Source organism: Leptidea sinapis, chromosome 23, assembly GCF_905404315.1.
Source record: "Leptidea sinapis chromosome 23, ilLepSina1.1, whole genome shotgun sequence".
In the NCBI taxonomy this organism is placed as follows: domain Eukaryota; kingdom Metazoa; phylum Arthropoda; class Insecta; order Lepidoptera; family Pieridae; genus Leptidea; species Leptidea sinapis.
The window spans coordinates 1,656,117-1,679,568 of record NC_066287.1 but is presented as its reverse complement, the minus strand read 5'-3'; the positions used below and the strand labels follow the sequence as shown (position 1 = coordinate 1,679,568).

General features: G+C 33.8%; 1 protein-coding gene across 2 annotated transcripts in view; it reads right to left on the bottom strand.

The window, feature by feature from the left end:
* Positions 1–22,986, bottom strand: part of LOC126971429 (homeobox protein invected-like) — a 93,882-nt gene extending 70,896 nt beyond the window's left edge. For both annotated transcript variants that reach the window (XM_050817748.1, XM_050817749.1), the window contains exon 1: positions 22,786–22,986. The gene's annotated coding sequence lies outside the window, so the exon portion shown is untranslated. The remainder of the gene's footprint in view (positions 1–22,785) is intronic.
* Positions 22,987–23,452: the final 466 nt, after the last annotated feature.

Below are 23,452 nucleotides of genomic sequence, written 5' to 3'. Positions count from 1 at the left end.
CTCAGCGGGCTTTTTTTTTCGTCAAAAAATATGTTCACAAAGTAATATTGTACAATTAAACTTATTATTTAATAGCCTGAGGGCGGTCACTCCATTCCCAATCTGTGGTATCATTAAGAAAGTCATTTATGTTATAATAACCTTTACCACACAAACGTTTTTTAACAATTCTTTTGAATAAACGTAATACTTTTGTTTTGAACATTTTCTGGGATCTAGTTGTAAAAACATATACATCGCCCCACAAAAGACTAACTATTTCGACTTAGCCAAGTGGTAGGCATTATAAGTAAATGTCTGTTCCTGGTGTTAACATTATGGTATTGACGATGATGAAGAAAACATAAACCATGTTAATCATAAATGCTAAAGGTATATATTTAACTTCATAAAGAAAACCATACGTTAAGTGATTTATTGTTATTCCCATCATTTGTACGTACAAAGTCGGGGTTAATCGCTAGTTCGAAACTATGTAATCATTCGATACACGATATCAGCTCCTAACATAGTTACACATACATTTCTTCAATTCAATTAGATTAGTTCCACTTACCGGCCCGCATATACCAAGTATTTCTAATAACTTCATATACGGTTAAATTTTTCATTAATTTATTTGGAAAGGAGGGCAAAAATACAGTTTATTTTTTCTTATAACGTCTGCAACAGTTCTAGTTTCATGATTTGTTAGCTTTGCACTGCTCCTGGTGATGTCTGGGCTGAACGTCGGTAGCTTCCCTAAAATATGGCGAGGGAAGCCGAAACATATTTTTATTTTACAATAAGGGACAAGACTAGCAGGACGTTCAGCCGTTGTGGTGCCCATAATCCTGTGCAAAGGAACCTCTCACTGACTGGTAGTTGCCCTTAGTCGCCTCTTACGACACCCTTGGGCCTGGGACTTCCTTATTATTTTTATGTCCCGGGAAACACAGGGCAGTTCGAACCAGATGACGGTATATAGATGCTCTTTATTCGAATAAACCGGATAAGAAAGGTTTTTCCAACTAACTTCATCATCAACTCATTTGACTGAGCATATTTTAAATTTTAGTGATATTAATTGTCGTCCTGTAAGTGTGGTTAGTTTTTTTTTTTTTTTTTTTTTTTTTTTTTTTATTATGAAAAATAGAATTACAATTTATTATTATATAACAGGCCAAAAACCACAGAGGTTTGTCCGGCATGTTAGAAGAAATACTATTATCGATTACAATTACAATAAACATTAATTTTAACTTATAAATACACAATTTAATAATATAGGTACAATACAAACGAAAAATTTAATGTAGGTACAACAACAACAGTACTTATTGTCACGGGTGAGTCGCATGGCCTGCCACCGCAATGTATTGAATTTTTGAATGACCGTCTGTTTAGATATATTAATTAGTAAACAATACTCAACTTTATAACGAATAGTTAAGTACTCAATTGCGGATAGCACATCACGCTACGCACTAATCATGGCTTCGACAACGAAAGGCAACTCAAGACATAAAGTTATGACCAATATACAGGTTGTTTAAAAAGAATAACTTTAATTTAGTTTTAATATTTTTTGTATTTATCTTGTTTCTTATTTCAGGATTGATTGTATTAAGTAGGCGGGGTACTAAGTATGCTGTAGTTCTCTCACCGTATACATTTCTGGCTTTCACCGTTTTATAAAATTTATTTGTTTGATTGCGTGTAATGGTTTCATGATTATATTTTTGTATAATGTTCTCATTGAACATTTGTTCTTTTAATATATTGTAGTAAAATTTAGATTGTACTGGTAGCACCTTACAGTGTTTGAATAAATTGAACTCATCATTTTGGTTAGTTTCTTTTATGTTTTTTGAAACAATTTGTTTTAAAATTCTGTTTTGCAACTTTTCGATCTCATTTAAATACGTTTTGTAAGTTCTACCGTACGAACTAATACCATAACTTACTATTGTATCGGCCAATGTGTTATAAAGCAACAGTAAAATTTTATAAGGTAGTTTACTTTTAATTATTTTAATGTTTGCTAGGAAAGCTCTAAGCTTATCACAAACTGAATTTATTTGAGGGTGCCAGTTAAATTTATGGTCTATAATTAATCCAAGATATGTGTGCGTTTTAACGGAGTCAATTGTAGGACAGCTGCAAATACTAGGGTCCAAGTTGTGGTGAAAGCAAATGTGACTATGTGCTTTTACTATTTGGGTAGTATCAATTGTTGATTTTATGTACGGGGATCGAATGTGTATTAGTTTGGTTTTTTTAGCGTTTAGGACAAGTCCGTTGTCATGGCACCATTTATTGATTAAATCGAAGTCGCTTTGAAGTTTATCGAGAGCGTCTTTGACATTCTTTTCACCTATTAACAGACATGTGTCATCTGCATATTGGTATGAGGTGCAATATTTTAAAACACTCGTCATGTCATTAACATAAGCAATGAAATGAAGCGGACCGAGCACTGATCCCTGAGCTGTGCCTTCAGTGACGGGAATCACCTTGCTAGAAGCATTTCCCACCTTTACATAATATGACCTATTTTTGAGGTAATTTCCACACCATTGAAGTAGATGACCTCTTATACCGGAGTCTTCTAATTTGTTTATTAAGCAACCATGATCTAAGGTATCAAAAGCCCTGGAGAAATCGATAAATAGTGCTAGCACATGCTTCCTATTATCCAGATATTGGTTAACAGTATCCGAAAAATCTGATAGAAGGGATGTTGTGCTCTTTTTTGGCTGAAAACCATATTGACTCTTGCATATTATTTTATGTTTAGAATAAAATGACTGCATCAAGGCACTTATGTATTTCTCCACTACCTTATCGATGGCTGATAGTATAGAAATGGGTCGGTAATTACTTACTTTATCTTGTTTACCGTTTTTATATATGGGGCGAATAAAACTTAGCTTTAATTCGTCAGGGTAATTTGCTGTTAGAATGCTGCAATTAATAAGATGTGAGATTGTACTTGATATTTTGCTAGAAATAGATTTCAAATCTTTAATTTTTATGCTGTCAGTACCGGGAGCTTTTGAGTTATTCAAGTTACTGATAATTTTCTCTACTGATTCTTTCCCAGCTTTTCTGAAGTTTAAGCTCACATTAGACTTATTGTTAGTTTTATGTTCTAATAATTTGACGTCACAGGTTGGGAGTATAGATTTTACTGCGTCCTTAAATTCGCATGCAAAGCGATTTGCAATATCCGAGTGTGATTCTTTTGCTGTATTAAATGCATTAGATATGTTAAGCTAAGCTGACGTTGTGATTTAAATTTGATTATATTATGCCCTTAACATAATTTTCCAAAAATATACTTTATCAACAAATGAGATTTCTTCAAAGGATCATATAACTGAATCGGGCCACTGTGCACCTTAAAATTTCCACAAGCTACTCAAGAGGTTTCAACAGAACATAAAGAAAATTGTTATAATTATTAAAACTTAAGACAAAACTTTAGTTCTATCAAATGCATAATATGAAAATTATTTTCTTTCTAAAATAGATACCTACTAATATTATGTACTAAACACTGAAGCACGATTTTTAAATTTACATTTTTTTTTAAAGATTTTATCATGGTGAAAAAATTATGTCTTATCTCGAGTTAGCTCCATACGGGATAATTATTTTGGAATAATATTTACGCCTTTCATATACATATACATGAATTTAATTTTCTGGACATTAGTGTCCGGACGTTAGCAGTATTATTTGAAATAAAACAAATACTAAAATAATTATTCATCAAACAAAAACCGACAAAATCAACAATTTAACTGCGATCGATTACTTCGTGCATCATTATTTTGCCATATGAATCCTCTTTCGTAATAAAAATAAAATCACTAATTTACTTACAAGCTTACAAATATTATTAGATACTTTTCCAATATCACGAAAACAATAGATACCTATTAAAGTTTACAGCATATCCTAAACAAAATCAAGATACATTTGTATGCAACTAGCGCCATCTAGTTCCATAATAGCACACTAACGAAGTTTCATAGAAGATTCGAATTATGTTAAGGCGATTATTTTATGGTATGTTTAAGTTTTTTTGTACCTAAATCCTGTATAATTATTAAATACTAAAGTCAATAAGTAAATTAATAGCAATAATTTTCTAATTAAATAATCGGAAATTATAGACCTATATAGGTAAGCTTAATTGTTTATGTACGAACGTTTTTATGTAGAATTAAGTAAATAAGTAATAAATTAAATTGAATAGGTACTCTTTTTGTGGAGGCTGACTTTTTGACACATGCCAGCCTATAGACTTACAATATCATACTAGCGTGAGGAGAGAAGAATATCTCTAGGTAGAAAAGGTAAGCGAATCTATTGCTTTTGATCCAATTGTGATGGACAAGTCGTAAACAATCAGCCACGCTTAACGTGACCATACGTACTGCTTTAGTCGGGACAGTCCCGCTTTCTGGAAGTCTGTTCCGGTGTCCATTTGCAAACAGACCAAACGAAAATTTAAAATGTACATGCCCATGTAAATTGTAATTTGTTCTTTATTTTTCTCGTAGCTGTAGTCTATAACATTATCATCGAGAGAAAGTGTGTTCCAATACTGTATTGAGGCCCTCAGCTACACCCTCGTGGGAATCGCTTACATTTTCCCTTGGGCTGAGATCTTTAGAGTGTACTTAGACTTTGCTCAGACTATACTTAAATCACAGCTGAGTATAAACTTAGTATATTCTTTGATTTTATTGTTAAAGTCATTTGACATCTGCAATTATAATGAGCTTAAGCTAAGACTCTATGCTAAAGTCAAGTTCGCATTTTATCACACTCAGCTTAAGTTTTACGTAAGTAAAGCCTTAGAAAAGATTGAGTAGGTACCTACGCTCTATACAGGTTGGTTGTTTGGGAAGGGCGGTGATGGCCAATAATACAGGTTGTATTTTTTTTGAAAAATCATTCGGGTCGATTTCCGTCAAAGTTAAAGAAATTAAAAAAAAAACTTAATATACAGATATTGGTTTCTTCTAAATCAAGTGCATGACTCCTTTCACAACTTTTCTCTTAGTCTAGTAGTTTTCGACTTGGCCATCACTGCCCTTCTCAAAAAGCCACCCTGTAGATCTCAGCCTTACGGAAAATGTAAGCGCTTCCTACGTTCTGCTTAGGATTAAAAAAAAAACAAAAATTCTGATTAGCACATAAGATGTTAAGTCTCATTTGCCCAGAAATTTCACTACCCGTACAACCAAACTATGAAATGAGCTTCCTTGAGCGGTGTTTTCAGAACTATACGATAGTACCTTAAAAGATCGCGTATACCGTTTTAAAAGGCCAGAAACGCTATAATTTATCTAGTGTTGCAAGAGAATGTGGGCGACAGTGATCACTTAACATCAGGTGACCCGCAAGCTCGTTTGTCCTCTTCAATAAAAAAAATTGTCTGGAACCCTTTGCAATAGTCTGAATCACACTTAGCAGGTATTTTATTTTATATACCAATGACATGACATATTCTGTTGTCAATAAAAGGTGTCAGAACCCTGTTGTTAGACTAATAGGCACTTGATATAAAAATTATAGTTACTTAAGGTACCTGACATAAAAACATGACAGATATAAAATTAAATGTATTATTCATTATACAGCGAGACACCATATACAGAATAACATCTGTTTAGAATAAAATTATAGATAATTATATCTGAGTGTTACTTAACGCGAGAATATATCACACTTACAAATTTATATATTATTGTTATTATATTAATAGCGGCCAACTGTTAGCATATATTTTCAACAATGCACGCACACAAAAACAAAGCGACTGACTTATCGCGAGTGTAAGACGTAGTTATCATGCACACAAAGCTAATAAACCTGGCCTGTTGTCGTGATTTGTCTAACATCAAAAGACTCTATCTAGAATTATACATTATCTTTTAATCTTGCTAATGAATTTATAAGGATTACTTATTATTTTATTTTTATTGATTTATTTAACACCAACAAGACATACCTACACTAAAAAAGCATATTAATATATTTACAGGCCGGCAATGCTCCTGTGATTCCTCCAGTGTTGCAAGAGAATGTGGGCTGCGGTGATCACTTAACATCAGATGACCCGTACGCTGGTTTGTACTCCTTATCACTAAAAAAAATACAATAAATAATAAATTCGAATTGCCACCGTAATTACAGTTGTTACACACATTTCAAAAACATAGGCATAAATATAATATATAAATAGTGAATTAAACTGAATAAAACAATTATTGGAATATTATATTTTTTAGATACACCAAAACTGAGAGTGCCGTACGGCACACTATTCCCTCACCAAGTTCTGACGCTTATTTTGTTTATAAGATGGCTTATTTTGCATGGTCTTATAGCTTATTTTAATAGGTTTCTGATACATTCACTCAAATCATCCTATATAAGCAATCTATTAAGGCGACACTAAATGCCAGCGACCTTGAGCGATATGAGTTCACGGCTGCCGGCCCGCCATCTATGTAACAAAGCCAATTTTTCAAAATTCTTGCGTGGAAAACGGTTTATATGCTTACAGTCCTCGTTATTCACTACTAATCTGAATAAATGAACTTGCACGAAAAAGTACAAACTATTAGAATATCTTTTCTGAGAGAAGTACCAAAAAAATGCGTCATGCCATACCAAAAAACTTATTTAACTTCAAAGAAATGTGGTAGTTCAGAAAGGCTCGGCAGTGTTAACTATAACCAACAGCAAGCATTAGCAACCTTCAAATAAGACTTAAAGGATTATGTGTAACAGGATTAAGTAGTATTCATAGTTCGAAATGCTATACTTTCACCACAAAACTTGTCTTAAAACACCATGTTTGCGTGCTTTCTGCTTACTCTTCGCCTTAATACACGTAAAACGCATTGACAGAACGCTGCGCGAGCGCCAAAATCACGCCGATCTAAGGCAAACCGCGCGATCAGAGTTTCCCGGAACGGAAAGGTTAATAATTAAAACATGCATCATTTCCTAATTATACAATCATTTAAGTAATAATAATTAAGATTAACGAACCCTAAAATTGAAATAAAACACCTTTTAAGGGATTAAAACGCGTGTAAAGTTCTGTATTTTTACATTAGAGGACACTGTCAGTAAATTTTGCCAAAAACCATCTGTCTACAGCAAATATCACCTCCGAGGCAACAAATGACGCTAAACTTCATAATGACAACTATGACAAATACTATCTTGACTCATTTTAACTGCAGTCTCTCTGAAAAGAGGATGTAAATACTACATAATAAGAGGTCCCACCTCTTATTATGTAGTACCTGTGAAAATTGAAATTAAGTTTAGCATGAAACATGCAGTGATTTGACATAGGTTCGATATAGTAATTACAATATGGCGACGAAGTATAATCCGACTAAGTTTGAAAGCGAACATTTACTTAAAACGTAGTAGATTTCAGTTATCTCCGTCTTTTACAAGATTATAGCCGTCACCTGTCAACCTATCAACGACTGCACGTTTCATACAATCGCTTTTTTCTTAGAGAGTTTCGCTTGGCTGTGAAATCTGAAAATAATGGTAAAAGTGTAACTTGTACATAAAATCGAATGTAAAAACAGAGTTATTATTACACGCGTTTTAATCATATAAAAAGTGTTTTATTTAAATGTGAAACACTCGCGTTAATCAAAGAAAATGCTTTGTATAAAGTAACAAAATAAATAAACAGTTGATAATTCATAGTAATAGACATTGGATAGTAAATAGAATTTCTTTAATTAAAATTTTAATTATAGTTCCCAATGATTTCATGCCACGAACAAATTATAAACAGCACTTATTACTTACAGCATTGTTAGGAACGCGTTATTAAAAATCTACAATTACCTACTAATAAATGTTTCATTATAATTAGGTGTTGCTTCTGTTTTTCATAACGATACTATACTTTTTGTTTGAATTATCGTAGAAACAGTTTTGTTTTTACTTTTATATGTTTTCTTCAAATGAAATTGAAAGACTTAATGTTACGTTGGATATTAATAATAGTATGACAGGTTTATTAATAAAATATAAATAAAACGATTTGTTTACAAAAAATGATTGTTTTTTTTCTCTTTGTTGTTTTCTTTTTGTATTTGTATTGTGTTATTGTTAATTTCCTAAAACTTTCTGAATATTAACATTAATTATTATTAACTTCATTATAATTTGTGGGCACTCAAGGTCCTTATATATTAAGAATTACAATAAGAATTTCATTTTGTACATGACTGTTTGCTGCCAAAAAAAAATTTGTTTCGTCTGCATTTATTTATTTAGTACACAAACAAACAACATATACATATCTGTATTGTAGTTCACTAATAGCGGGTACAGCATGTTTTTTTACATAGGAAGCAAAATTTTTAACATCTGAATGTAGATCGAGATTGATCTTAGATTAAGGACTAAGGTCTCCGCTGCGCTGCAACTAGACACCGCAGGCGTAGTCGCTAAGTGCGGCAAGTAAGACTACACCCAAGTGGGCGTCCTCGAGCCAGTCTCGAATAATGTGTGACGTTGACGTGCCACATGTTATGCTAAACTTTGCTAATAATTGAAACTGACGGGTTGCGTAGAAATACTTTGTAAGAATAATACTACAAGAAATAAAAAAGACACTGGGATCACATATCATCAGTAAGTATTATGTATTTTATTAATTACAATGTAAAATAACACGAAGCGTATGTTACAAATATTGAAAGATGCCAAGCATCTAATCTAAAAAACATTTAAAATGATTACAATATGTTATTTAAATTGCACGAGATCCAGCTTAACGATTTTTTTACCAGTGTACTGTGTAACCGTGTTCTAATGCTGCTATATACATATACAGCACAATAATATATCTCTCATCGTTACAGCAGCAAGAACCGTTTTCCTTCGACCTCTGACTTTACAAATCCGATTCCACGTAAAAATCGTTATTTACTATCTAATGTCTATAATGATTAATAATCAACTGTTTATTTCTTTTGATATTTGATACTACATTTACATATTTAAATAAAATATTTTTAAAGGCTTAAAACGCTTAATTGTAACTGTGTGTAGATTTTGCATAAAAGTAACACTTTCACCATTATTTTAGTTAAACCGACGTTCCGAGACCTTACCAGATCCGATTATCAGGGGGACAGCCAAGAGAAACTCTCTAAGAAAAAAGCGATTGTATGAAACGTGCAGTCATTGATAGATTGACAGGTGACGGCTGTAAAAGACAGAGATAGCCGAAATCCATTACGTTTTAAGAAAATGTTCGCTTTCAAACTTAGCAGGATTATACTTCGTCGCCTTTTTAATGTAATTACTATTTCAAACTTATCGGTCAATCGGCCCCAAGGCCTTAATCAAGTAAGGATTTCTTAGTCCGACAGCGTCAAATAGGTACTTAGGTAGCCTGGATAGCCGTTTAACTTAGCTTTAACACATCTTCACGAAGCGAAAAGCCCTAGGACACTAAGTGACAAAATTGTATTGTCCATTGAATCAAAACTATCACTACAAAATAAGCTTCTCCTATACAAATTCATAATTAAACCGATATCGAAACAACTATAGGCACAGCCGCAAACTCAAATATTGAAATACTGCAGCGGTTCCAATTCAAATTCCTTCAAATGATTACTTAATTTTTTTTTTATTATTGAACCAACAGCACACAAAAATTAAACTAATAACAAAAATATTATGCGATAGGCCGACTGCCAATTACAGGTTCACACTATTTATGGTATAACATTTAACGCTCTAATTAAACTATGATTAAATCAAAATAAAAAATAATTAACTAATAAATATAAAGGTGTGTATGAGTGTATGTCTGTATGAGTGTATGTGTGTATGAGTGTATGTGTGTATGAGTGTATGAGTGTATGAGTGTATGTGCGTATGTGCGTATGTCTTAAGTCGTTTTCAAGTCTTCGATTACAGTATACTTAAAATGATTTCCTTTTTGAAAGAGCTTTTAGCATGGACAAATATATCTGTTGGTAAGAAATGTTTATTATAGCAGCTAAGGGTACGGCAGACCACCGAATTCTGTGCATAAATAGAGTGAGTAATTGGGACATTAAAAAGGGTGGTATGCCTTGTACGCTTATTCGGGATTCTAAATTGCATGAATGAAGATGTAAGTTCGGGGCAGTCAATTTTGTTGTTGCACACGTGATACAGAAATAACATATCTAGTAAAGTTCGCCGGTCTTTTAATTGCATTAATTTATGGTGGCTACAGGATTCCTCATAACTAGAACCATAATGCTGAAGGCGATATTCTAATTCCTTTACAAATTTTGATTGTATATTCTCTATTTCATCGATATATATCCTATAGTATGGGTTCCAGATATTACAGCAGTATACTTAATACTCCAAGGTACATAACAAACGATGTCTACATCAAGAACTAAATATAAATACTATAAAGAAGGAAGTAGCAGACTCACTACAAACTTATCAGAAGCGTATGAAAAAGCACACAAACCAAGTTGCAAGTATCAGCTCGATCCATTCGAACGCGAGCAACGCAGAGCAGCTCGAATTGTCGGGGACCCAGTGCTCTGTGAACGGCTGGATCACTCGGCGTTGCGTAGAGACGTCGCTTCATTGTGCGTCTTCTATGGCATTTATCACGGGGAGTGTTGCGAGGAGCTGTTTCACCTGATTTCTGTCGCCGAATTCCACTTTCGCATGACACACCGCAAATTAGGATATCATCCCCAATATCTAATCGGATGTGTGCCCGTCCTCCACAGTGTGGATATCATGGTGCTTTTTTCCACGTACTACAAAGCTGTGGAATGAGCTTCCTTGTGCAGTGTTTCCGGGACGATACGACAAATTCAAATTCAAATTTTTTAAATGCGAATTTCAAAAGGAAATAAATTAATGCAGCACCGTAGGAATTCGAAAAGAAGCCATAACCCATCTAGGATAAACGATCAGTGGTTTAGGCTTGAAAGAGCCTCAAACAAAGACCATTTTCATTATAGATCAGAGTATATAGATCACGTCGTATAAGAACAAAACCGAAATATGGAACATGCCACAAATTACAAGTAACTTTCGACTGCTATATTCATACATTGCCGCATTTACTCCAGGTGTAAAATATTCTTAGTCAATAAACAGCAATGTAAAACATTTCTTCTAATTGACCCACGATTCTTTCGTCAAAGCTTCTTTAACAAAGAATGCTTACACAGCATAGTAGATTATATAGAGGATAATGATGTGTGGTTCTTCTCTTATGTCTGGTTCTGTGCATTTTTTTTTTATTATAATTAGTGACGAGACGAGCAGGATGTTCAGCTTATGATAATTGATACGCCCTGCCCATTCGAATGCAGTGCTGCTCAAGATTATTGTAAAACCCAAAAATAGTGAGCGGCACTACAACTGCGCTCGTCACCTTGAGACATAAGTTGTCAAGTCTCATTTTCCCAGTAATTTCACAGGCTACGGCGACCTTCAGACCGAAACACGATAATGCTTACATATTACTTAAAATTGTATAATTTTGTATTAAGTAGGCTAAGTTGTTATATGACTTTAAAGATGGGCTGGGAGTTTCTTATCAGTTCTTCTCCCCATGTCAAAGACCCTTTACGTGCTGATGTAGTTTCATGACGCTTAAAAGTGTTGTTGCAATGTGTTATGTGATTGTCACTACAATGGTCCCTAAATTAATATATTTCTGTTTAATTTTCTCTATTTTTCAACTCAGTGTGTGTTGCCAGTGATGACTTACAGTACGCAGACGTGGTCGCTAACTATGGGCCTAATAAGAAAGCTAATGGTCGCTCAGAGGGCAATGAAGAGAGCTATGCTCGTAGTTTCCCTGCGAGATGGAATCAGAAATGAGGAGATCCGTAGGAGAACCAAAGTAACCGACATAGTCCAAAGATTGCGAAACTGAAGTGGCAGTGGGCAGGGTACATAGTTCGAGGGACAGATGGCCGTTGGAGCAGTAAAGTCGACGAATGGCGACCACATACCGGAAGACGTAGTGTTTGTAGGCACTAGACACATTCCCACACGATGGACCGACGATCTCGTCAAAATCGCCGGAATACGTTGGATGAGGACCGATCGTCGCAGGACCGATCGTCGTGGAAATCTTTGGGGGAGGCCTTTGTCCAGCAGTGGACGTCTTCCGGCTGATGATGATGATGATTCAGCTCAGATTTGATTTGGACATAGACAGTTGACACACGACTAAGGAGAAAAGTGTGCTTACATTGTCTTTAAGCACACTTTTGCCGTTCCGCTATCAAACTGCGAATGATATGTCATTGTCCTACATAATATATAGACATAACGCTCAGTTATAGCTAATATTAAGTACAATAAAACAGAAAACATGGCCTTTCGACATAAAAAAACATTTATTATAAAATGTAAATTTATAATTTTATCATTTCAATTTATATTGTCACAGATGTTATAAAATAAATAAAATTATTAAGCTTAATGCGATGTCAAATAAATTATTTTGTATGCTCATTGGCATGTGTAGCGAATTATTTGCAAATACATTTTGAATAGTTTTATTAAGAATATCGATAAGAAAGATTGGATACTAAATCAAATGTTCTTTAATATTATGATGACATTGTTTTAAGTAGAATAACATTGAATAGAATTACAGTATTTCAACACTTGAACACACGATTAAAACTACTTTTTTTAATCACTAGCTGTTACCCGTGACATCGTTCGCATTTACCAATGCAACAGACATAAACTTATAATGGCTACTACTCGGCTAAGTCGAGTTAGTTAGTCTTTTATGGGGCGATGTACTCATATATGTATATGCTTTTACAACAAGATCCCATAAATGTTCAAAACAAATGTATTACGAAATTCAAAAGAATTATTAAGAAACGTTTGTATCGTAAAGGTAACTTTAACATAAACGACTTTCTTAATGACACCACAGATTGGGAATGGAGCGACCACCCTCAGGCTATTAAATAATAAATTAAATTGTACGATATTACTTTGTATACATGAATTTTATGAAAAAGAAAAGCCCGTTGAGTTTGTCGGGCGTGTTCTTCTCAGGTCTGAGGCATATTTTTTGGAATGGGTGGTAGATTTTGACTTTCAATAAGTGAAATTAAATCCTATTTTGAATAAAAATATTTCAATTTGAACAACATTCGTTGGTGTTCCTATGCTACCATATGCATATATACAAAACAATATATCTCTCATCGGTAAGACAACGTTCGTAAGAAACATTTTAACACGGTAGAGTCTTTTAATTATTCGGGTTAATATATGGCCTATATCACTCACAAATAATGTTTTTTCAATGAAATCAATAAGGAAGGAGACGAGCAGGACGTTTCGCTGATAGTAATTGAAAGGCCCTGTCCATTACAATGCAGTGCCGCTCTGGATTATTGAAAAACCCAAAAATTCTGAGTGGCATTACAACTGATCTCGTCACATTGAGACATAAGTTATTAAGGCTCATTTGCCCAGTAATTTTACTAGCTACGGCGCCCTTCAGACCGAAACACAGTAATGCTTACTCGTTTCTGCTTCACGGCAGAAATAGGCGCCGTTGTCTAATCTAGTCGGCATCCGCACTAGAGAAATGACATGAGCGTTGACGGCCGTTGAAAGGCCTAGGTTTTTTTTGGAAGAGGTAATCGTCAAATTCAGATATTTAATTCAAAATAGGATATGATATCACTTATTGAAAGTCAATCACTACGACCCATTCGAAAAAGTATGCCTCAGATCTGAGAAGAACGAGTGCAAGAAACTCAGAAAACTTCTTTTTTTTTCCATAAAAAATATGGTTACAATGTAATATCGTACGATAAAACTTATAACTTAATAGCCTAAGTAATAAAGATAAGGACTATCCTTCGTTGTATTTATTTTTATGATATAATACGTCGGATGGCTGGTTGTACTTTTTATTTTTTCAAATCACATGTTCTAACTGAAAAATCTTAAATTGACCTCGGAATTTCTAGTTTAAACCTAAACTGCAGAAAAAGGCAGAAAAGATTTTTTTTTTTTTTTATAAAATAAAGACTTTCAACTGATAGTAATTGATAAGCCCTGCCCATTACAATACAGTGCCGCTCAGGATTCTGGAAAAACCCCAAACATTCTGAGCGGCACTACAACTGCACTCGTCACCTTGAGACATAAGATGTTAAGTCTCATTTTCCCAGTAATTTCAATAGCTACGTGCTTACACATTACTGCTTCACGGCAGAAATAGGCGCCGTTGTGGTACCCATAATCTAGCCGGCATCCTGTGCAAAGGAGCCTCCCTCTGGTAAACCACGTCGGGCGGTTGTCTTAATTTTTTAGTCCACAATTATTTTTAAATAATAATAATTATTTAAGCCTTTAAATACGACTTGTACACTCTGGTCCTCCACCTACGAGCAAGGTCACTAGCATGTATTACCTAGGTAACACTGAAAATGTTTAAAAAATGAAAAACGGCTTAATGTAGAAAGTTGCCAATACTTTTATTGTTTTTCGAAGTAATCTCCGTTCCTCTCTACACATCGTCGCATTCGATGGAACCACTGAGAAAAGCAGTGGGCCTATTCTTCCTTAGGGGTCTCTTCTATGGTATTTTTGTACGCTTTCATTGCATCTTCAGGGCTCGTAAAGCGAATACGTCGAATTTTATCTTTAGTTCTTGGGAATAAATAAAAGTCACAGGGTGCCAGGTTAGAACTGTATGGCGGATGACTCATTATCTCGACACCTGCCATAGTCAAATATTCAACAGTCCGTTTTGCGGAGTGCGCTGAAGCATTGTCGTAGTGAAGGAGGATCCTGCTTCGAAGGCGCTACTATCGATTTTTTTCCAAGACAACAGGCAAACAGCGATTGACATACCAGTCTACAGTAACTGTCCTTCCATCTTCTAGCACAACTGTCGCGAAATGACCTTTTCGACCAAAGAATGAGGCAATCGTCTTTTTTTTTACTTCTTTCCTTCTTTACCTTAGTTGGAAGAAAACACCCACTGAGCTGATTGTCTTTTGGTTTCGGATTCGTAGCAATATATCCAGCTTTCATCACCTGTGACGATGTCAAATACAGCATTTGAGTCACCGCCGTTGATCTTACCTAACAATTGGCGACACCGGTCCATGCGAAGGTGTTTCTGGTCGTCGGTTAAAGTGGGGGGAATCCATCTGGTACAAAGCTTCCTGACGTCTAAATGGTCGTGTAATATTTTTTGAACTTAACGACGTAATTAAAAATTATTTGATATAATGTGTGACATCTTAGATAATATATACATCTAAATAGAGCCTTGCTGATAGACGACCGATAAAAACAGGCCAGGTTTATTATTTCAGTGTGCGTGACAAGCTTCGTCTTACACTCGCGATACATCAGTCATTGGGTTATAGTGTGCGTGCGTTCTTGAAAATAGATGCTTACAGTTGGCCGCTATTATTAGACTAGACATAGACTAGTACATATTAATTTGTAAGTGTGATATATTCTCGCGTTAAGTAACACTCAGATATAATTATCTATAATTTTATTCTAAACAGATGTTATTCTCTATATGGTGTCTCGCTGTATAATGAATAATACATTTAATTTTATATCTGTCATGTTTTTATGTCAGGTACCTTAAGTAAGTATAATTTTTATATCAAGTGCCTATTAGTCTAACAACAGGGTTCTGACACCTTTTGTTGACAACAGAATATGTCATGTCATTGGTATATCATATAAAATACCTGCTAAGTGTGACTCAGTCTATTGCAAAGGGTTCCATACAATTTTTTTTATGAAAGATTAGGAGCAATGGGTTATCTGATGTTAAGTGATCTTGCAATAACCGGTCTTTTTAAATGTTGTACGTGTTTTTTATGAAGGTACCCATATTGTATCGTCCTGGAAACACTTCACATGAAAGCTCAGTCCACAGCTTGGTTGTAGGTGGAAGAAAAAACCGCACTGTAGAAGAACACATCCAGATGGTGGGGATGATATCGTAATTTGTTTCTGATATAGTTTTTATTTCGATTCGTGAACCAAAATAATTTGAAGTTATCAGTGGGAGGCTCCTTTGCACTGGATGCCGGCTAGATTATGGGTAGGTACCACAACGGTGGAAGCAGTAATGTAAAAACATTATTGTGTCTGGTCTGTAGGGCGCCGTAGCTATGATATTACTGGAAAAATGAGACTTAACATCTTACATCTCAAGGGCCGAAAATTTATAGGTTTTTCAAGAATCCTGACCAGCACTGCATTGTAATGGACAGGGCGTATCAATTACCATTGTGAAAACTTCTTAAGCGACCTTGACCACTTTCCTTTGTATGGGTATAAAATGTTAAACTCGCGTCAGGACACGTGACCTGATTGCAAATTCGTAAGACAGTCGTTGAAATTATGGATGAAAGTTGATTTTTCTGAGAAATAAACTTTTTAATGTAAAATAGTTGTAATTGTACTGAAGTGTTAAATTGTTTATGTAGGTAATATTAATTGTCATTTTTGTGTACGATAGCGCTATAAATATATATTTATCCACATACCTATATATATATATATATATATATGTATTAAACCACATAAATGCCAGTACTTTAATACAAATAAATAAAGCAATTCGTGCGAAATTATTCCCTTACCATTCCAAAATATTCGCGCAACGTTAATGTTAAAGTTTTCACTTCTGCCGGCACTCTTTATTCTTGTATGAATAATTTCTATGAGAAAAATTTTTGACGCACAGTTTCACAGTTCTGCTATGACATTATTTCATTACTAGCTGACCCGGCAAACGTTGTTTTGCCATATAAAGTATAATTCACGCGATAGTTTTATAAGTAATAAAATATTGCCTATATTATAGCCTGTACATCATTTTGTTCTATTGTCAATAGTTTTTGCAGCGCACGCAAAAATAGGTTTTCGATTTTACACCTTGTGTTACAAAATAGCAATTTTATTACGGATCCCTAATTTTGAAAAAAAAACATAGCCTATAAGCCTTCCTCGATAAATGGACTACCCAACACTGAAAGAATCATTCAAATCGGATCAGTAGTACCAGAGATTAGCGCGTTCAAACAAACAAACACTGCAGCTTTATAATATTAGTATAGATTTCATTATATGGACAACGAAAAAGTTCAAGCTCAAGACAAATTTCATAATTTAAAAAAAAGATTTTAAATTTCGATACGTATGAAATTTTGTATATTATAGGGACTTATATGCATTTGTTTGGAAGCGAAGCGCCCCGATCACCAGCTAATATACATATACTGAATATGCATACAAAATTTGGTAAAAATCAGTAAAGCCGTTTCGGAGGAGTAAGGTAACTAACATTGTGACACGAGAATTTTATTTATAAGAAGGACTAGCTGACCCAGCAAACGTTGTATTTCCGATATTAAAATCGCGATACAAAAGTAACTGTTGATCGTAGATAGGTGAAAATTTTAAGTTGTATGTATTTTTTAATGCTGACTCATAATCAAACAAATTTAAAGAAAAATTACAAAAAAAAACGTGTGGACCACGCTTAACATTTAGGGGGATGAAAAATAGATGTTGTCCGATTCTCAGACTTACCCAATATGCACTCAAAATTTCATGAGAATCGGTCAAGCCGTTTCGGAGGAGTTCGGTCCCGCACACCGTGACACGAGAATTTTATATATTAAATTTTAAGTTATTAAAATAAATTTAAAAACTTAAAATTTAAGAACATGACGCATAGTTTCTGGAAATAAGATCATTCTAAGCAATTTTTTAATTTTTAAAGTGATAACGTTACGTCTGGGATTAATTACAAATTATAAATTTTAAAATGATGCGGGACTCGCACCCGCGACTTCTCGCGTTCCCTGCGAACGCTGTTCCACTGAGCCAACCTGAGGATCATCCTGCCGCCACAAGTAGAGCTCTTTCATAAAGTAATATTATTTAAGCACGATACTTATATAGGTACTTAACGTGCATAAATGAATGAATGAATGAATAAAAATACTTGATTGGACTTAAAAAAAAATAAATTATAAGTACATAAAACTTATGGTTGCAGAATATGGCGACCGTATCGCTATTTAGCGATCTCTTCCAGGTAACCTTATGGTGTAGGACATCTTATTTATAACATGACATAAGGCAATAAATTATCAAACTATAGGACATATATATCTATATATGCAGTATTCACATACATAAACATTATATGTTTATGTATGTGAATACTGCATGCACGTTAAGTACCTATATAAGTATCGTGCTTAAATAATATTACTTTATGAAAGAGCTCTACTTGTGGCGGCAGGATGATCCTCAGGTTGGCTCAGTGGAACAGCGTTCGCAGGGAACGCGAGAAGTCGCGGGTGCGAGTCCCGCATCATTTTAAAATTTATAATTTGTAATTAATCCCAGACGTAACGTTATCACTTTAAAAATTAAAAAATTGCTTAGAATGATCTTATTTCCAGAAACTATGCGTCATGTTCTTAAATTTTAAGTTTTTAAATTTATTTTAATAACTTAAAATTTAATATATAAAATTCTCGTGTCACGGTGTGCGGGACCGAACTCCTCCGAAACGGCTTGACCGATTCTCATGAAATTTTGAGTGCATATTGGGTAAGTCTGAGAATCGGACAACATCTATTTTTCATCCCCCTAAATGTTAAGCGTGGTCCACACGTTTTTTTTTGTAATTTTTCTTTAAATTTGTTTGATTATGAGTCAGCATTAAAAAATACATACAACTTAAAATTTTCACCTATCTACGATCAACAGTTACTTTTGTATCGCGATTTTAATATCGGAAATACAACGTTTGCTGGGTCAGCTAGTCCTTCTTATAAATAAAATTCTCGTGTCACAATGTTAGTTACCTTACTCCTCCGAAACGGCTTTACTGATTTTTACCAAATTTTGTATGCATATTCAGTAGGTCTGAGAATCGGCTACTATCTATTTTTCATCCCCCAAAATGTTAAGGGTAGTCCACCCCAACAATTTTTTTTATTATTATTTTCGGTTATAATCGGTTGCATCAAAATTTTTAAAATTGATTTTATTTAATATGTTATATGGCAATACGACGTTTGCTGGGACAGCTAGTATATTTATATATTTATAATCTATATATATAAAAGAGAATGTATGTTTGTATGTTCCCTAATAACTCCTAAACTATTCGACCGATCTCAATGAAATCTTTTGTAATAGATTCGTGGAAGCTCAAGGAAGGTTTACATATATAATATATATGGCAAAACAACGTTTGCCAGGTCAGCTAGTACACAATAAAACGCTCGCATAACAACCTTATTTTTTTACAGTCTGTGTGGATTGATGAATCTACAGGACTCAATATCTGATGAGTATTAATTATAAATTAACTAATTCGTGTAAATCATTGAGTGTTTGTTGTTTGAGTTCTTTTATTGGATCAAATATAGTTATTACAATACTTTTAAAACGATAAATTATATGATTACATTACAATAAAATATTAATTGAATTACTTGAGGGTCCATTCCCAATCGTGTTGCTTAAAAGTTTAAAAAAATATCAAACACAACATATTTGATTGTAAGTTTGTACAACACGATTTGAGGGACCCTAAGAGATGTAGATCAGGCTCTGATAACGTACTCTGAAAAGGTCACGAAATGTCTGGTAAAATAAAAAAATAATAAAAATTAGAAAGAAAGACGTGAGGAGAACGGGCGCAAGCAACTCAGCGGGCCTTTTTCTATAAAAATTATGATTTAAATGTAATATCGCACAATAATAGTTATTACATAATAGCCTTTGGGGGTCAGTCCATTCCCAATCTGTGGTATCACTTAGTATCACTAAAAAATAAGAAAGTAATGTAGGTACGTTATAGTAACCACACAAATGTTTTTAAACAGTACTTTTGAATTTCAAATGTATTAACATTTGTTTTGAATATTTTCTGGAACCGTGTTGCAAAAGCATATACATTGCCCTACAAAAGACTTACTAACTCGACTTAGCCGAGTAGATAGTAGGCTTTATAAGTTTATGTCTGTTCCTGGTGTTAGCATTATGGTTATGACAGTCTAGGAAATACACTTATGTGCTTATCTTTTCACAAAACATTATCAAGAATATTTTGAGAATCAACAATTAAGATATTTATTTATTTAAATTTTCCTCTCATTGATTCTTTAGGTCCTTTAGGTTATAAATAGCGCGTAGGCATAAATCCTCTTCTGCAGCACATAGATTGTATTAAAATCGGCATCGGTGCCCCATAAAGATGTACCACAGAACATAATACTATAAAATAACTAAACTAGTCGCGCCGTATCTACGTCGTCGGTTAACTGTCTAATCTTTTAACCACGTATGCTGCAGAACTTACGGCCGTTCCCAATATTCAGTCTATCTCTTACTTGAGATAAAAATCGTAACTATCGTTGATTTTTCTTTCACAATAAACTTATCGACGATAACTCACCTTAACCGTACACGTTGTCTGTCAATGGGACGACGTTTAGCTTACCAGCGATATAAAGTTTGTATGGAAATTGAAATTCACGCGTCCCAATATAAGACGATAAGAATGACTCATCGGGTATATTGGGACAGCTTCCGATTATTGGCAGCTAATTACTGACAGTAGAAGGAAGTTATTTATCTCACTCTGTAGATAGTAGTATGGGAACGGCCGTTAGTCTATTAGCCAATCCTTATTACTTATTATCCTTATAAGCCAGAGTAGTGCCAAGAAATTTATTTTATTAATTTTTATTTGGTGCCTATTTTTGCCGTAAAGCAGTAATGTGTAAGCCATAGGTACTGTGTTTCGGTCTGAAGGGCACCGTAGCTAGTGAAATTACTGGGCAAAAGAGACTTGACATTCTTATGTATCAAGGTGACGAGCGCAGTTGTAGTGCCTCTCAGAATTTTTGGATTTTTTAATAATCCTGAGTGGCACAGCATCGTTATGGGCAGGGCGTATCAATTACCATAAGCTGAACGTCCTGCTCCTCTCACCCCAGATTTTCATCAAAAAAAAAATATAGAAGATTCAATGTCAAACAGCATAAGCTGAGCCTACGCCTCTCTGTCTATGTTATCTGTATCTATGTATCAGTATCTATGTATCTGTATCTATGTATCTGTATCTATGTATCTGTATCTATGTATCTGTATCTATGTATCTGTATCTATGTATCTGTATCTATGTATCTGTATCTATGTTATATGTATATCGATAAGCAATAAAGACAATGAACTTGGACGGCGATAAAATTCTCAAACACCAACGAACAGTAACTGGAGGAGAGAAGGAGGAGAGAAGGAGCTGAGGTTAAATGTAAGAGAACCAGGGAAAAGCCTAAATTATAAATTAGTTGTTTTAACGTTTTTCAATGGAGATAATTTTATAGATATCATTTATTTCTTATGCTCATTTGAATTGTTAGAAGTAGATCATATTAACTACCTACCTGCTGTATATATATGTATATACAGCTAAACAAAATTATAATTAATATACACATGATTAAGTACCTACCTACCTATATATATAATAAATCGTACCTAGTTCTTTACACTGATGAATAATATACCTTAAATAAAATAGAATATAATATAATAGCAAACACTTAATTGGCAACAGAAATACACACAACACCTACAATTTACAATATTAATTAAAATACTAAAATATTAAAATATAAAAATAGAATAACTGTGTGGCGCGTAATTCCCTGCTAAAGGAGCTGACTCAATACATTGTTGTGTTAATGTGGAAGACACCAACGCAACACTGGTTTTAAAATAAACTTATTAATGAATAATGCCTTTTTAACTTTAACTAATTTGCCTTTTTAACCTTATTCTAGTTTTGTTGAAACTACTTAATTATATTATTTATTTATTTTAAATTTTATTTACATTTTCTATTATATAGGTACTTTATTTGAAGGCAATAAATATTATTAAAATACAATATGCATAATTGGTATGCAGTAAATGAAAAAGCCTTGATATCTACCTAGATAGATAGATTTATAATATGTTTTATTTGTTTCAAGTTAGTTAGACGCAGGTACCTAAGTTATATATGAGCACTTTTATTCCAACGGATTGATAATAATTAAAAACTTAAATATAAAAAAAATAATATTTGTTAACTTAAGATGCACGCTGAAATACAGTATTGTACCTAATTACTCTATTTCAGGTAGGTACTTAAGTGTTATTGTTAATCTATATCACTATTTAGATTAGCTACGCTGAGATTTTATTTTAACATATATCGGCTTATTGGTACAATTAACCCATACTCAATAATAGGTATATAACCCAAAAAAACTAATTTCTGTTTACTAAATATACTGTACCATCTATTAAAAACCGTAAATCTCGGACCGTTTCGGAACGGTGCACTATTCCGTCAGGTCAAAAAAAATATCAATGTACTACAGGAAAAAAGTACTAAATACTCTATTTTAATGATCTGTAAGTACGCCTTGCTAATCCTCTCTTAAATCAGAGGTTCTCTACCTCTTTAAAAAAAGATAAAATTGGGAACCCTACAAATAATACACTTTTACTACATTTATAATTAATTGTACGCTTTTGCTCATACTGTTTCTCTACCTGACACATAAATTAATTACGCTGTGCTTAAAATTTATTCAGATTTAATTCATTACAGAGCTCAAAAACCTGATTAATAATTACCTTACACGCACAAAGTATCCAAATCAACCGGCATAACACATTCACACACAGCACTAATATATTATATTTTAAAAAAAACACCCGTCAGAAAGCGCGCGAGATTTGACAATCGCCGAAACATAGATAAAATAAGCGACAGATTTGACAGCTGATTGGATTAAAACCTTATTAGAACGTAACCGGTGTGTACGATCCGCGAAAGCAACATCGAACTGGCAAATACTGTGAGGTGATCCCTTCCACTAGAGGCGTGGCTTGTACAAGGCGTAGTTGGGCGTTCCCTGAGTTTTTTTCATAGATCGCACCGTCGTCGTGGATTTATTTTTCGGTATGTTTATTGTTTGTTTGAATTTAAATAGTGTTGTCGTTTTGCTCGATGATTTGTCGTCTTTATTCTTTTTACATGTATTTAATTATGACTTTGCCGATTTCTGAATAATGATTTTATCTCATTATAGGAACTCATCCCAGATATTATATTAAGGTCTGTTAGACTGTTGGTTTACAGAATCATTTTGTTCTCGGAAGTATTTGATATTGTACATAGGTACTCTTTGGTGTTTATGTGAAGTTTGAATATTTGTTTTATTTATTGGTTTAAGTACTTATTAAAATTTAGGCGGTCTATTATTTTTGTGAGTTTGTTTTGTCACTCTTAACATCTTTT